Source organism: Halichoerus grypus, chromosome X, assembly GCF_964656455.1.
Source record: "Halichoerus grypus chromosome X, mHalGry1.hap1.1, whole genome shotgun sequence".
Taxonomy (NCBI): Eukaryota; Metazoa; Chordata; class Mammalia; order Carnivora; family Phocidae; genus Halichoerus; species Halichoerus grypus.
In genome coordinates this window covers 62,820,370-62,826,037 of record NC_135727.1, presented here as the reverse complement: position 1 = coordinate 62,826,037, position 5,668 = coordinate 62,820,370, and the positions used below count along the sequence as shown (strand labels likewise).

Sequence of the window (5,668 nt, the reverse complement as noted above, 5' to 3'; positions counted from 1 at the left end):
TGAAAAAAATAAAAAAAATAAAACAAAGATTAATTATTTTGGTATAAAAGAACAGAGTAGGTATTACAATGAAACTAAGATGAGGAAACCCAGATATTTCAAGGTTGAAATGGAAAGCATATCTTAACATTAGAAAGGGGTAGCTTGACCTTACAACCCCATTTTTTGTTTGAATATATCCTCCTTAAGAATGTGCTTGTATGTGTGAGCACACTTATGGGCATGTGTATGTATATGTGTGTGTGTAGTTTGTGAGGGTAAAGAAGCCAAATCCTATAATGTAATAGTCAGGAGTCTCTACATGAAAATCAAAAATTGAAATAATAAGAAATAGCTGTATAAGCATGCCATTTAGAAATAGAAAAGCAAATACCAGAAGGAACACATATAAAAGTTGTAAGCGGTGTCTTCTAGATAGCGGGAATTGAGAGGTGGTAGGGGCAAAGGTGTGGACTACTATTTTGTATTATAAGTGTTATATGACTATTTGACTATTTGGCTCTTTAAAACTATTTACCTTAATAAAAATAAAGGTAAAGTTTTAAAAATGTAAAAAAAATTAATATATCCTCCTTGCCTTTACCAATGGTTGACTAATTACTGCTGCCTCAATTTACTTATCTTATAATGGGGACTCCTACATCAACTTTTGGATTTTGCACAAAGCAATAGGCATACATCTTTTTCTTTAATATCCAATAGCATATTTATCATAATACTAGGACATTGAAGACATTGCAAAAGTCCAGGGAATATAAGAAGGAAATAAATACATTGTAATGTAAAACTTGATAAATCTGGCTTACTCATATTTACCTTGGAGTCCTCCATGAGGGCACCCTCTTAAGTAGCTAAAGGTCTATATTCTGGTACCAAAATCTTTTTAACACATGCTATGAAGGAGCACCCCAAGAATATCTATACTCTTCTAAGTCCAGACCTAAAAAAGCAAGGACCAGTGAGAGAGTGGTTTCTTTTTTTATAAGATAAGGGCTGCATCCCACGGTTTTATTTTCTAACAATTTGTATTTTACCTATTCATAGGTGATAGCCTTATCCTTAAGTCACTCAGGATAACCATGATGTCAATAAAGTACAAACAATAAAGGAAGAAGGACATGTTTTACCTAACGTATGAGACAACATCCAGAAAATATGGTTTTTTGTCTCCTAGAAACTCGCTTACACCTGGGTGGAAATATGGTGCTTAGAAGTAACATCTCTGGAGGCAGAATGCCTCATTTCAAATTCTAGTTACATCACCTAGCTGTGTAACTTTGGTAAACTTATTTAACTTTCCACTGCCTCAATTTCATCACAGTAGAAAGAATGTTGATAACAATAATACCTATTCAACAGAATAATTTGTGAGGTTAAAATAAAATATATGTAAATTGCTTAAAACAGAGCTTTCATCTAAGGGCTAAACACTAGATGCATTATCCTGTAGGCACTGCCCTATTATTTTCTATTGTTTCTTATTGACCTTATTTGTCAATCCTTCCCAATAACCCATGTTAGATCACTGCCTCTTCTTTGTATCTGCTCATTTGCTTGTAGAGGATTTTGACGTGTGATGGTGATAGCTGAGAGAAAGTTTCTGGTGAAAGGGTATTCCCAAGCCAGGAGTCTCTATGTCCCATGAGATCTTAAAAACAACATGCCAAGTATCAGGATCTCTGCCTTCCAGCTGAAGGTCATCCTAACTTTCCTCTTCTGGGCCTTCACAGCTATAACTGTACATGGCCACCGCCAACTGTTCCACCAGATTTTCATCATGATGCCAGCTAATGGCCATTTTCCCCATGCCAAAATAAGGCTCCTCCTTCAGGTATGGCATTTTCTGGAGACCCATGCAATTCAACAAAGTGACATTGTATGCTGCTCTGTTCTTAACGTCCAGACCCTGGGGAAATCTGGACCTATACACACCGGCATGGCATCGATATCAGATATCTCTTTGCAAGTGAGTTCTTCCAAAGCCTGCATGGTCTCTATCTGCAGGTAGTCATTGAGCTTGAGGAAGGTCTGACAGGCAGCTGCTATGCCAGCCTTGTGTTTTGGGCTAGTGCCCTTCACTGGCCAGGGTACCATAAGAGCCTGGTGTTGAGGTACTTGTAGGTGCAGCCTAGGTTGCCAATGAGGAGGCAAGATACCGGAGTGAGCAAATCTTTGCCTTGGATCCTAACCAGATCCCGGAAGAAGCAGCCATGCTTGTGCAGCATGAGGAAAGCTTCTTGCACTTCTTTTTTTTCCCTCTTAGTTAAAAAGTCAGAGTCCTTTTTTTTTTTTATTATTAACATACAATGTATTATTTGTTTCAGGGGTATAGGTCTGTGATTCATCAGTCTTACACAATACTTTATGGAGCTCCTCGGTTCTGCTGCCAGCTTGTCGGAGAATCAGTTTCGGATATTTCAGCTGCCACTGCTAATAGAATTCATGATCCTTGGGGGTCAGATAAGGAAGCCAAGTATCTTTGAGCTCTTCAAGAAGCCTGTTTCTTAGCTTTGCACTCTCGTTCCTCTGCAATCTGGGTCCACTTCATGCTGCTGCTACAGTCCCGTTCGCCACTGCTCTGAAAAGGTTCTTATTAGTATTGAGAACATATGGAGAAATCAATAGCATTGGCAAAGAAACCCCTGTATTTTCCTTTATTGATTACTGATGAATCAAAACCAGGGTCAGTTTTTTCTTTTGCCCTCCTGGTAATTAAAAAGATTGTTGCAAAAAACAGAGAGGCTTAAAGAATTTTGTTCTGAATTTTCTTTTGTTTTTTTCCTCTTTTTAAATTTTTTTATTTAAATTCAATTTAGTTAACATATACCATATTATTAGTTTCAGATGTAAAATTCAGTGATTCATCAGTTGTATATAACACCCAGTGCTCATTACATGAAATACCTTCCTTAATGCCCATCACCTAATGACTTCATACCACACCCACCTCCTCTCCAGCAACAATCAGTTGGTTCCCTAGGGTTAAGAGACTCTTATGGTTTCCTTTCCTCTCTGTTTTCAACTTATTTTATTTTTCCTTCACTTCCCCTATATTCATCTGTTTTGTTTCTTAAATTCCACACGTGAGTGAAATCACATGGTATTTGTCCTTCTCTGACTGACTTATTTCACTTAGCCTAATACACACTAGTTCCATCAATGTCATTACAAATGGCAAGATTTCATTCTTTTTGAAGGCTGAGTAATATTCCACTCTCTGTGTGTACCACTATTCCTTTTCCATTTATCTGTCAATGGACATCTGGTCTGTTAACCGTTTGTATATCTTCTTTGGAGAAATGTCTGTTCATATCTTCTGCCCATTTCTTGACTAAGTGTTGAGTTCTGTAAGTTCTTTATAGATTTTCGATACCAATCCTTTATCTGAGATTTGTCTAGCAAGAAGTTGCTACAACCTAGGTCAAAGAGGTTACTGCCTATGTTCTCCACTAGGATTTTGATGGATTCCTATCTCACATTTAAGTCTTTCATCCATTTTGAGTTTATTTTTGTGTATGGTATGAGAAAGTGGTCCAGTTTCATTCTTCTGCAAGTGGCTGTCCAATTTTCTCAGCACCAAGAGTTGAAGAGACTGTCTTTTTTTCCACTGGATATTCTTTCCTTCTTTGTCGAAGATTAGTTAACCATAGATTTGAGGGTCCATTTCTGGGTTCTCTATTCTGTTCCATTGATTTATGTGTCTGTTTTTGTGCCAGTACCATACTGCCTTGACAATTGCAGCTTTCTTTTTTTTTTTTAATATTTTATTTATTTATTTTGACAGAGAGAGAGAGAGAGAGCACACAAGCAAGGGGAGTGGCAGGTGGAGGGAGAGGGGAGAAGCATCTTATGGTTTTTGGTGCAATTTAAGTGGGATCAATTCCTTGATTTCTTTCTTCTGCTTCATTGTCAGGGTATAGAAATGGAACTGACTTCTGTGCATTGATATTATATCCTGCCACTTTTCTGAATTCCTGTATCCATTCCAGCAACTTTTTGCTGGAATATTTTGGATTTTCTACATAGAGAATCATATCATCTGTGAAAAATGAAAGTTTGACTTCTTCTTTGCTGATTTAGATGTCCTTTATTTCTTTTTGTTGTCTGATTGTTGAAGCTAGGACTTCCAGTACTATGTTGAACAACAGTGGTGAGAGTGGACATTCCTGTCATATTCCTAACCTTAGGGGAAAGCTCTCAGTTTTCCCCCCATTGAGGATGATATTTATTGTGGGTCTTTCCTATATGACTTTTATGATATTAAGGTATGTTCCCTCTCTCCCTGCACAGTGGAGGGTTTTTACCAAGAAAGGTTGCTGTATTTTGTCCAATTCATTTTCTATATCTCTTGAGAAGGTCATATGGTTCTAGTCCTTTCTTTTATTAATGTGGTGTATCACACTGATTGATTTGCAAATGTTGAACCACCCTTGCAGCCCAGGAATAAATCCCACTTGGTCATGGTGAATAATCCTTTTAATGTACTGATGGATCTATTAGCTAGTATCCTAGTGGGAATTTTTGCATCCATGCTCATTAGGGATATTGGTCTCTAATTCTCCTTTATAACGGGGTCTTTTTCTCATTTGGATCAAGGTAATGCTGGATTCATAGAAGGAGTGTGGAAATTTTCCTTCTATTTCTATTTTTTGGAACAGTTTCAGAAGAATAGGTGTTAATTCTTCTTTTAATATTTGGTTGAATCCCCCTGGGAAGCCACCTGGCCCTGGGCTCTTGTTTGTTGGTAGATTTTTGATTACTGATTCAATTTTGTTGCTGGTTATGGGTCTGTTCAGGTTTTCTATTTCTTTCTGGTTCAGTTTTGGTAGTTTATATGTTTCTACGAATGCATCCATTTCTTTCAGATTTCCTAATTTGTTGGCATATAGTTGCTTATAATAATCTCTTAAAATTGTATTTCTTCAGTGTTGGTTGTGATCTCTCCTGTTTCATTCATGATTTTATTTATTTGGGTCTTTTCTCTTTTCTTTTTGATAAACCTGGCTAGGGGTTTATCAATCTTATTAATTCTTTCAAATAACCAGCTCCTAGTTTCATTGATCTGTTCTACTGTTTGATTTTTTTTTTATAATTTCTACATCATTAATTTCTAGTCTAATCTTTATTATTTCTCTTCTTCTGCTGGATTTAGGTTTTACTTGCTGTTCTTTTTCCAGCTCCTTCAGGTGTAAGTTTAGGTTGTGTATCTGAGACTTTTCTTACTTCTTGAGGAAGGTCTGTATTGCTATATACTTCCCTCTTGGACCGCCTTTCCTGCATCCAAAAGGTACTGAAGTGTCATGTTCTCATTTTCATTTGCTTCCATTTATTTTTTTTAAATTCTTCCTTAATTTCCTGGTTGATCCATTCTTTCTTTAATAGGATGCTCTTTAACCTCCATGTATTTGTGGTTCTTCCAATTTTTTTCTTGTTGTAGTTGACTTCAAGTTTTAAAACATTTTTGTCAGAAAATATGCATGGTATGATCTCAATCTTTTTGTACTGGTTGAAACCTGATTTGTGACCCAGTCAGTATGTAATCTATTCTGGAGAATGTTCCATGTGTACTTGAGAAGAATGGGTATTCTACTGCTTTAGGATGAAATGCTCTAAATATATCTGTGAAGTCCATCTGGTCCTATGTGTCATTCAAAGCCCTTGTTTCCTT

The 5,668-nt window shown here is 36.7% G+C and overlaps 1 pseudogene; it reads right to left on the bottom strand.

Annotated features, from left to right (window-relative positions):
• Nucleotides 1-1,615: 1,615 nt before the first annotated feature.
• LOC118525070 (alpha-ketoglutarate-dependent dioxygenase FTO-like) lies at nucleotides 1,616-2,548 on the bottom strand (annotated as a pseudogene).
• Between the last annotated feature and the right edge of the window lie 3,120 nt (nucleotides 2,549-5,668).